General features: G+C 33.4%; 1 protein-coding gene across 2 annotated transcripts in view; it reads left to right on the top strand.

Annotated features, from left to right (window-relative positions):
• Positions 1–3,980: 3,980 nt before the first annotated feature.
• LOC136036165 (SH3 and multiple ankyrin repeat domains protein 2-like) overlaps positions 3,981–11,571 on the top strand; it is a 148,998-nt gene continuing 141,407 nt past the window's right edge. For both annotated transcript variants that reach the window (XR_010619651.1, XM_065718229.1), the window contains exon 1: positions 3,981–4,287. The gene's annotated coding sequence lies outside the window, so the exon portion shown is untranslated. The remainder of the gene's footprint in view (positions 4,288–11,571) is intronic.

Here is an 11,571-nt window from a genome sequence, read left to right as displayed (position 1 = left end):
CTTTAAGAATAAAAGATCTAGGTGCCTTTTTAAGTAACCGAAAAATTGGAGGGCAACAAGACCTCCTTCCCCACCCCTCATTTCTCAAAATCGTCTGATCAAAACTAAGAGAAAGCCATTTAGCCAAAAAAAGAATTAATATGCAAATTTCATTTTAATAATTTATGTACGGAGAGCCAAAATCAGACATGCATTAATTCAAAAACTTTCAGAAATTAAATAAAAAAAAACAAGTTTTTTTAAATGAAAGTAAGGAGCGACATTAAAACTTAAAACGAACAGAAATTACTCCGTATATGAAAGGGGCTTTTCCTCCTCGACACCCCGCTCCTTGCGCTAAAGTTTGATTCTTTCTCGCAACTCTACTTTTTAAAACAATAAAAAAGTTTAGCGTAAGGAGCTGGGTGTCGAGGAGGAAAAGCCCCTTTCATATACGGAGTAATTTCTGTTCGTTTTAAGTTTTAATGTCGCTCCTTACTTTCATTTAAAAAAACTTGTTTTTTTTATTTAATTATATGTGGAATCGTTATTGTATACGGTATCGAATGGTATCCCGAGAAACACTTTAGTTTTCTTTAGTATATCTTTGCCTTTATGGTAATATATGGATCATTTTTCAGTTTTCACTGTCATTTGATTCGAAAAAATCGACTCTAACTTTGCCCCCCTTCCCCCTCCCCAGGATTTTTGACGAAATTAAAAACCATACTGAAAGCATCTGGTTTAAAAATATCATTTTAAAATCATTTTTATTTATAATTTTTCTCTAATGTTTCATCAAAAGCTAATATTGACTTATTTCAACAGTCTTGCACCATTGTAACCCAAGTTTGAATTTGGTGACTTTCTTTCTTTCTGTTTTACTTTCCTTTACTTCTTTTTCTTTGTTGGATGAAAAAAAGACACCATTTGGCGAATTTACTGCATGTAAAGTATGCATGGTTCTGGTTATGATTTTCAGAAAACGCGTCAAAGATCGGTCTATTGTAATGAGAAAATGATGGGATGTGACTGAGCAGTGACGAAGTTCGTGTACCGATTTGTCAATGATCCTAGCTGATCGGTAAAATATTCATGAGGCATGTCTATGTTTGAATGTTTTCGGGTATTTCAAACTAACGAGTCGTTTGTTTTGATTGACTCTTTATAGTTTAAAGCGACTAGGGTGTAAATTTATTATTTTTTAATTTCAGCCAATAATTCGCCTGGATTAGTTCGAAAGACGATATGCAACACAGCTTAAAATTTCCTGGAGATGGGAAGGAAGGAAAAAATGTGTTTTGGGCAGGGTGTAATTTACTATGGGGCAGGGGGAGCAACTTTCCCCCTAGACCCCAATGTGGCCTCCCAGTTGAAATTTAGTCTCTTAAAGTCAAGCGTCCACAGAAACAGATCAGTTTTCTTTAGCGTACCTTTGCTTTTATGATACTATGGCTCATTTTCACTTTCATTTTTCACTTGACTTGGAAAAATTGACTGTAACTTTGCCCCCCCCCCCCCCCCCCGCTTCGGATTTTGAAGAGTTTACGCCACTGTTAAGTTTTGCGTGATGAACGTTGCTTCTGAAATGCGTTTAACTACATTTGATATTCGATGTCTGAATAGTTAAGTCTTTTCTAAAGTTTAAACTACAATCCAAAATTTTTAATCGTCAACAGAAAACTGGTAAAATGTTAGCGTAGGGGTTTTTGATATCTTGGAAAGTATTGAGTCAGGTGAATGAAACTCCCAGGAATGAATCCAGAGCCTTAATGATCTCCTGGAAAGATATTTTGAATCCTTTATCCCTACTCCTTCCCCTCCATAGGGCACTGACCTTTGCTGACCTTAAGTGATCTTTGTGCTGCAAGAGTAAAACCTTGCAAATGCACCTGCTGCTCAAATAAGGCACAAGAAATGTGTTTTGAGCCTCAAATCTTTACTCAATCCCAACTTACAATTTTTTAAACATCAGTAATTCTATTTTTTTTTAAATTTAGGAGAAACTCCTTAATATGGCTTAACATTCTACTGAAATAATAGGGGTTGTCTTTTCTAAAACTTGAGTCAATGAAAATGAGATTGAAAACTCAAAATTGTGGTAAAACATTTTTGTTTTACCTCAAGTTAAGGATTCCCTTGTATCCGTGGCCATGGAGCCTTTCGAGGGGAATTAAATGTATTGTAATTCAATTTTGAATTGTGTTTTGTATTGTCTTCTATTTAATATTAATAAACTTCTCTCTCTCTCTCTCTCTTTCTCTCTGTCTCTCTCTCTGTCTCTCTCTGTCTCTGTCTCTCTCTCCGTCTCTCTCTCTCTCTCTCTCTCTCTCTCTCTCTCTCTCTCTCTCTCTCTCTCTCTCTCTCTCTCTCTCTCTCTCTCTCTCTCTCTCTCTCTCTCTCTCTCTCTCTCTCTCTCTCTCTCTCTCTCTCTCTCTCTCTTGTCAGAATTCAGATAGGCAGACTTGACAAGTATGCAATCCTCTAAGCCCTAGAAATAAGGAGAAGATAGACACAGTAGTTTGGTGCATAAGTAGCCTCCTTGGATTCATTTTTGGCATTGTATTTACTCCTGTAAGTTTTATTCACATGACTCACTCCAAGATAACCAAAAACTCTTGATCTAGAATTTTACCAAAAAACTTCACAAATAGTTATAATATTAACCAATAAAAGTGAGAGAAATTAATTTAAAGATCCCAATGAAGTTTTTTAAAAGAAAAGCAAAGAGTCGTATTATAATTTAAGTTGGGCATGAATTAAGTCATTACAGAAGCTCAAGCATAAAACGAACAGAAAATAATATCAATGAAAAAATGAAACCTAGAACGAACAAAAGTTATAACGAATAATCGAGTTAAGCTTAAAACACTTACTAAACCTTCTAAAGACCAAAGCCTTATTTATACTTCACTGAAATAAAATATGTTAAAAAAATCCTTTGTATAGCACTGACAGACAAAAAATAGTTGAGATTTCCAGGATCTAACGTCACTTTCATTAGTTGTTTTCAATAATCTTGATTATGGTATGTTTTTTTGTCGATAGTGTCTAAAACACATGCTTATTTAGTTATTTGATTGAGAAGTCGCCTGCAAAGACATGAAACAGAGTATAAATAGAAAAACAAAGATAAAACAAAGAAACAGATGAACTACACTAGCAAAACCGTTATAACAGTAAATTGTCATCTAACACGAGAAAAAATCTAAATGCTTTTAGAAAAGTGATAACTGCTTTTATAAGGAGCGGAAAAGCTCTCGGCAATACAATAATTTATTCTGCCTCTAGAAGTGGTCGACAAACTATTGATTAGTGGAAACAATTTATGTACTTGTGTCTTATAGCCACCCCACTCAATTTTTGTTGAAAATTGAAGTTTGCTTGAAATTGAACTGCCAGGTTAGGTTAGAAAACTACAATATTAGCTTCGGCTCGGTGGGAAACTACATTGTAGCTATGTTTTAATTAAATATGTAGTTGGTATTTTGGTTAGGTTAGTTTATTAGACAATAGCTGGAAACTGCACTGTAGCTATATTTTAGTTTAATATTGAGTTGGTATTTTGGTTAGGCTCGTTTAGGTTACGTATTTAATACAATGCAGACTGGGTGGCCCTCCTTCCATAATTCTTTTTTGTAGTTTTTATAATTTTGTTGATAATTTTCTTAATTTTCAAAGTTTTCATAATTTTTGTTGACAAAGTATGATATTTTCATCTTATTTTCTTTATTTCGTTAGCATAAACCAAACTTCACTTTTCGACTGAACTTTGAGTGGAGTGGCTATAAGACACAAGTACCGCAATTTATTTTACTTCTTCTTCAAAGTTTTTTTTTAAGCATGTTTTGTATAAGATTTGCAATTTTTGAAAATAGTGACTCCATAGTACTTTTAAAAGTCAAGTGGTTTTTAAACCGGTTGGGCTTTTGCCATGAGCATCTAAGCAGCATGATGAATTACAAAAACATAGACAAGTAGTTTTAGTTTTTGGTTCGAAGCCAAGTAATCTGGTTACTGAGTAGTATGTTAGTATGAAATATTTGTCTACGAAATCTATATCTTATCTCAGTTTATTGAATGGAATGCTCCGTCTTGGAATATTGCGCTAAGGTTTCCTCTAAGAATTGTTTCCAACGCCAGCGCATGTGAGAAAAATCTCAACACTTGGTCGAACAGTTTTCTTGCATTGAGCGCTAGAGAGTGACTATTCCCCTAGATGAAGTCCAAAATCCTTGGCTCATAAGAGTGTTGTAATTGTGTTTTATACTCCTCGGCCATTCGGATATATTTAAATCCTTTCAGTTGGTAGGTTTTTTTTATACCTGTTTTTGCTTGGTTTGACTTTTTCCCCATTATATCCAAGACTTCGGTAGGCTACGATAAGTTTGCTTGACATCTAGCATAGAAAAAAGGTCCTTGTTAAATAGGCACCTCACTCAAGCTCTGTCAAGAAGTGAAGTTTGGTTAATGCTAATGAAATAAAACAAAATATGATGTAAATATAAAACTTTCTCAACAAAATTAGGAAAACTACGACTCGAAGAATTATGTAAGGTGAATGTTGGCATTACCGGAACAATTTTTTTTGGGTCATGAAACTATTGTTATTAGATGCATTTTGACTTTTTGAACATCTTTTCTCTCTTGCAAAACTACCGCAAACTCACCGTTATGGAGTTATTCAAACTGAAAGTTGGTCATTTTTCTGTCAATTTCCACTGTTTTTTAAGTCTTTTTTTCTGTAAGATTGATTGCTCTATCTTGTTCGAGCATTATTTGATGATAATATGCACAATAGAAAATAGATAATAAATAGAGGTTAGGTTAAGTACCTTCTAAAGGCGAATTATTTTAGGCCGATTCTTTCATAAATTAGATACAAAAAAACTAGTTTTTTTTTTACTGAAAGCAAGGAGCGACATTAAAACTTAAAACGAACAGAAATTACTCCGTGTATGAAATGGGTTGCCCCCCCCCCCCGCAATCCCTCGCTCTTTACGCTAAGGTTTTTAATTGTTTTAACGAACGTTTTTATTGGTAAAAACTATACGTAACTTAAGAATTAACTTATGTAACAAACTTTTATATTCTTATATTTTTGATTATATATATGAGGGGGTTTGTCCCCTCGTTAATACCTCGCTCTTCACACTAAATCTTAAGTTTTGTCCCAATTCTTTAAGAATGGCCCCTGAATCAGAAAGGCCGTAAAATAAATAGTCGAAATTACTAAAAATACTTCAGCATAAAGAGCGAAGTATTTATCTCCTCCTAAATACCTCGCTCTTTATGCTAAAGTATTTTTAGAACCCCTCACATGCGTAATAATCTCTGTTCGTTTTAAGTTTCAATGCTACTCCTTACTTTCAATTGAAAAACTTTTTCATGTTTATATTTTAATTGTTTTTTTAAATAGTAATGCTAGAAAATCCTGCGCCCTTTTCATTGAATTTCTCTTCCCCCATGAAATATTCCTCCAAGGAAAGATCCTCCCACATAGCCCCCTCCCCTCAAGCCCACACCGAAACCAAAAAAATCCCCCTGAAAACGTCAGTACACTTCCCAGTAACCATTACTGTGTGTTAATATTGGTCAAAGTTTGTAACTTGCAGCCCCTCCCCCAGGGACTGTGGGGAGTAAGTCATCCCCAAAGACAGAGTTATTATGGTTTTCGACTATGTGGAACAAAATGGCTATCTCAAAATTTTGATCCGTTGACTTTGGAAAAAAAATGAGCGTGGGTGGGGGCCTAGGTGCCCTCCAGTTTTTTGGTCACTTAAAAAGGGGACTAGAACTTTTCATTTCCGTTAGAAGGAGCCCTCTTGCAACACTCTAGGACCACTTGGTCGATACGATGACCCCTGGAAAAAAACAACAAAAAACAAACAAAACAAACGCACCCGTGATCTGTCTTCTGGCAAAAAATACGAAATTTCACATTTTTGTAGATTGGACCTTGAAATTTTTTCTATAGGGTTCTCTGATACGCTGAATGCGATGATGTGATTTTCGTTAAGATCCTGTGACTTTTAGGGGGTGTTTCCCCCTGTTTTCCAAAATAAGGCAAATTTTCTCAGGCTCGTAACTTTTGATGACAAAGACTAAATTTGATGAAACTTATATATTTAAAATCAACATAAAAATTCGATTCTTTTGATATAACTTTTAGCATCGAAGTTCCACTTTTTATAGTTTCGCTTACTATTGAGCCGGGTCGCTCCTTACTACAGTTCGTTACCACGAACTGTTTGATAATCTTCTCTCAATCAACGATCAATGAAAACGGAAATGATTGCAATTCTGTATGTATAAATACTAGAATGTTTGGGTCGAAATAACTCCATAACGGCGAGTTTGCGGTAGTTTTGCAAGAGAGTAAAGATGTTCAAAAAGTCAAAATGCATCTATTAACAATAGTTTCATGACCAAAAAAATTGTTCCGGTAATACCAACATTGACCGATATTTAATTAAAATATAGCTATAATGTAGTTTCCCACCGAGCCAAAGCTAACTTGTCTTTATAAGGCCATGAAAACCGGTTGTCGTCTCATGTTTGCGATACAAGATCTTAAGTGTAGTGGCTATAAGACAAAAGTATCGTTAAATATCCAGAACCCACTCAAGAAATGAAGTTAGATGAAGTGAATCATAATGAAACATACCAAAATATGAGGAAAATCCCATAGTTTAGTACAACAAAGAATTATGGAAATCAGATGATATAATACCCAGAACGTATTATATTAAATACCTAACCTAAGCTCCTCTATATACCAAATATTTAATGAAAATATACCTGCATGGTAGTTTATTTCACCAAAGAATAAGCTAATTAAAATCGAATGTGCGAGTAAAACCGGTTTATTTAGATGAAACAAAGCAAGCTTCTTGAGTGTGTTCTAGGTATCTAACACGTACCAAAAAAAGCTTTAAGAAACAAATCTGGGGTATATCTTTTCTGCACGATTGTTATCTCCAAAAGTTTCATTTCAATAAGACCTAACTCTCAACAACAAGAATTCTAATTTAGTTTTTTGCAATAACCATCAATAAACTTTTTTATTTTTCTTATAAATTTTACTATAATTCTGAAAAGGTCAATTAACTTCTTGTTTCAGCTTTAAGATGACAAACAGTTCGAGCAACGCATTTTGGCCTAGAAGTGCAGTTTTTTCTTCTCGGTAAAACCTTCTTGTGAGATGATAGAAACATTCCTTGCTATCAACAACGACTCTACCCGATTTAGGGGGGAGTATACATATTCAGTATTTTGGAACCCCATCCCGCACTCCTAAGAAAAATCGCATATTCTCCAAAATGGGATTTCCTTATAAATACTCACGACGGCATTTTGCATTTAAACAAGTACTAAATGTCTAGCAAGGGGGGTTGTGGCCGATTCCTGGTTCTACTTGAAAATCATGAGTATCAGTTTGGCATTTCCACTGTCGAAATGGAAACATTAAACAATTTTGGAAAAAATATGAACATTCTACAATAGTTACTTGAATCATTCCTTTAGGCATAGGCCTAACGATAAACTTTACCCCACGCCTCCTTACTGGACAAATATATAGCCTGAATCATACACACTCAATGAATTTTCTGTTTTCCGATTCTTTTCTTCCCGCCGCTTGTTGTCGTTCTTCTGGAGAGTAGGAATCCTCAACTGATACCAAAGCCTTGAAGAACTCAGTTTCTTCCTAATGAATTAATTAAAAGTAAATTTTATCTGATAAAAGTTAAGAGCTAAGATGAAACCTAATTAGGCTTCGTAATTAATGCAGTAGTGGTACAAATATACTGACTCTGAATATTTCCATAAATTTGCAGAATTCTGAAAAACTAGCGCTCAACTGGAAACTGATCTTTCTTGAAGTTTCGAGGGAATTAAAATTATATACTAAAATTTACTGATTCTGTGGCCCGCGGAAGACTATTGGAATATTATAAATTAGTCTTTTATTTTCAGCTCTTAATTGTGTTTTGCTTCGTCGGTTTTGTATTTTCAGTAAAGTACTAGTACGCAACGAAAATTGCAATAGTAATGACATAAATTTTTGTAAAATTTTATTAACTCCGCATATAAAATTTGTATATATATATATATATATATATATATATATATATATATATATATATATATATATATATATATATATATATATATATATATATATATATGTGTGTGTTTGTATATATATAGTTCAAATAACTGGAGGACATAAAACAAATTTTATATGCGGAGTTAATTTCATTTAGTACAGTATTTCATAAACAACGGTAACTAATTTTCAAGTTCAAAAGGTACCGAGGACAATATATCCCTTGGACTCATTGTTTGACAAAATTCCTGATCTTTGTAGGGAAAGCGTAAAGGGAATTTGAAGTATAATATATATGCACAACGCCATGTTTTAACGAAAACGGATGTGACTTGTTTTTTGTCATCGCTTCAAAACAAGAATCTTTTTGAAAGATTACCTAGGATAAAAAGGATGGGCTTTACCCATGGTTAATTCACTTTTCCAAAATCAAAAGGTAATGCGCAATATTTTCCCAATTAGATGTATAAAAGTGAATTTAACAGTTTAATTCCAAATACGACAACGTTATCTACTGAGTGAGCTATACCAAAATTTTAGTCTTCATTAGGAAAGAAAAAATCCAATGGATTGTTAGGATGGTATTTTGAGAATGAAAAGATAATTTAGCAACCTGTCGATTTTGGAATATCTCCGTAAATTTTCCTTAGATTCTCTGAGGATAGACAAGATCATTTAGGTGGGCAATTAAAAATAGCCGCTATTATCGTCATAGATTTCCTAACGCGGGGTTCAAACGCATGTCTAGCTAGAATACTAGCTATAGTATGTAGGTTCAAGCAGCTCACGTTAACAAAATCTTTAGTTTTTGGCTGCACAAGGTACGATCTTGCATCCAGCCTTAGGGCTGAGAACCCTGTGTATGATTCAATCAGAAAACAGCTTTTGGTCATCATTTGGTGAAAAGCGGAGTTCTCGTGTATATCGGACCAGGGTTCCATGCGTAAGCAAGTGCTTTGCCAGACTGTTTTTTTTTTATTTTTTATGTCGGTTAAAAAGTATTGTCGTATCTGTCAAATGGTTTACTTTTGTGGGGAAAATGGTTGCCAGTTTTGGTTTTATTTCCCATGAAATCTTGGCTCCCACGAAAAAATGATGGAAAGGAAATTACGATTCTGTTAAATAGCCTAATACATAGATATGAATTTAGAAAAACATCTAAATAGTGAAAGCCGCCCACTTATTCAAATTACACTGGTGTGTGTCTTCGTTAGTGTATCTGCGTCGAAAATTGACAAATGAATTAGACGTTAGCGAACAGAGACGTTATAAGACAGACGAACACTGCCAGTTATAATAATAGCTGTATTTTGTCAAATAATGCATTATCTGAAGTCACATGATTCGTTAACTGTAAATTTACAGTGACTTTACTAATTTAGTAAATTAATAAATATTTTATATAATATTAATATTTTAATTAATATTTTAATATTTTATTTTAATTATTTATTTAATTATTTATTTATTTTAATTTTATTTAATTATTTTAATTAATAATATTTTAATAAATTTAAATTTACTTTCGAAAATTTACAGTGACTTACATCTTAATAATCCCTAAAGAGGTTTCTCGAGTAGGAATTATTTCAATGATTTTTATAGCAAGACTTTTTCTAATAATTAAAGCTCTAAAATGTAGAAAAGATAAGGCTAATTAATTTTAGTAATTAAATTAATTTTGTTTATATTTTGAAGAATTCTTATCAATACTTTACTTTTTTTGTTTTCATGTAAGTTATTCTTCAAATGAATTAAGCATGCTTTTTTGCTACAATTACTTTATTTAGCACATATGTATTTACAAAAATATTTACTGCCACCCACAGCAGTTTATTCTGTTGAAGAAGGTTAATGTGAACCATTTATTTATTTTTTTGTATGATGCAAGATTTTTTTTTTTTTAGCTTAGCCTATTCATGTGTATTCTTACGCTTTAAAAATACATTTTCTTTATATTTAAAACAGTTCGAATGTCTGAACATTTCTGGGACCCCGAAAGAGCGTGGAACCTTATTTTGGGAGAGGTGGCAAAATTGCTCAATTCAGTAGAAAAAGAAAAAAAGATGCAGCTTATGCAAAGTTTTAAAGACACAAACAAAATTTTAAGATTTGGGAGGGGCGTAAGTGTCCCTGAACACATACCTTTCGTGAAAGATCTTCTTTCGACGATTGCAAAAAAAATTGAACTCCTTCCATCAATAAAACTCAAGGTCGTATCCAGGATTTTTTTTCGGAGGGGGGCCTAGAAAAAACTTAAAAAACACATCAAAAATTTGTTTATATTCATTTTGTTACGTTTTTACGAGTCGGACAACCATTTGGAGGGGGGGGGGGTCTTTCCCCATGGATACAGCCTTGATAAAACTTCGGGAAAACAGACCGGAAAGTTGCGCGAACGCAGAATGTATAGACAAAGAGATCCGCCTTTTTAAGAACTAAACTTGGAAATTTGGCATGATTTAAAAATGAATAAAAAAGCAACGTTTCAATGTATTATATAAAAAGTTGTTTTCGCAAAAAGTAAAGGGGTACACCTTTGGCGCATAGGCTCTATGAAGTATGGCTGTGACTATGGTCCGTCCGTTACAGTTGCGGAGAAACATAAGAGACAACGTCTGTCAAATCGGGCTTAAACCCTATAAGGGTGCAACAAAAGCCCTATTTGCTCATACCTACCAAATTCAACCTGACGGGCCTCTCTGAATATGTTGTAACATGTTGTATTTTAAGGTTACCCATTAAAACTTACAAGCATAAGGCATTCTGTACAATTTTAGAAAGAGTAGCCTACCAACATCTTCAAAAAGGACCCCGATCTTGATAAAGATCACACCATCAAACTTGTCATGCCTACGAACTCTATTTTGGAAAAGGAAAAAAAATGTATTTTTAGAAAAGATGGTGACAAATTGGCGTTTCTCTGTTTCTTTGTTTTCTTTTACCCCCTTTTTCTGCTGAGAGGTTATTCGTATCGAACCAGTGATCTTACAAAACAGGAGAAGATAAAGAGCAAATTTGCGAAGACTGAATAACACAGTAGTACAATCTATGCGAATATTTCGGCTATATATTCAACAACTGTCATCAGCGAAATACAATATAAACAAATAAAAAGAAAACAAAATTACTATATAAAAAAAAATCACATTAATAAAACAAATACATAGGCTTAACCTATGTAAGATGAGGGAGCCTAGACTCTTTAAAAAATTATTTTATGATTTAATTCAAAAATTTGTTTTATCTAAAGCGAGCAAAAATAAAGCCACATTACAAATCAAGCGTTAAGCGAACAGAAATTAGTGTGGACGAATAATAAAAAAAAAACAAAAAAACAAAAAAAAACAGTAAGAACACAAATTACTATGAATCATCAAGTCAAACTTAAAATTTAAAATATTATAGTGAATAAATAAGTCAAACCTAAAACGAACAGAAATAAAAAAGGATAGTTAAGTCAAGCTTAAAACAAACAGAAA

Source organism: Artemia franciscana, chromosome 15, assembly GCF_032884065.1.
Source record: "Artemia franciscana chromosome 15, ASM3288406v1, whole genome shotgun sequence".
NCBI classification, from domain to species: Eukaryota; Metazoa; Arthropoda; class Branchiopoda; order Anostraca; family Artemiidae; genus Artemia; species Artemia franciscana.
This window is presented reverse-complemented; position numbering and strand designations above follow the sequence as displayed.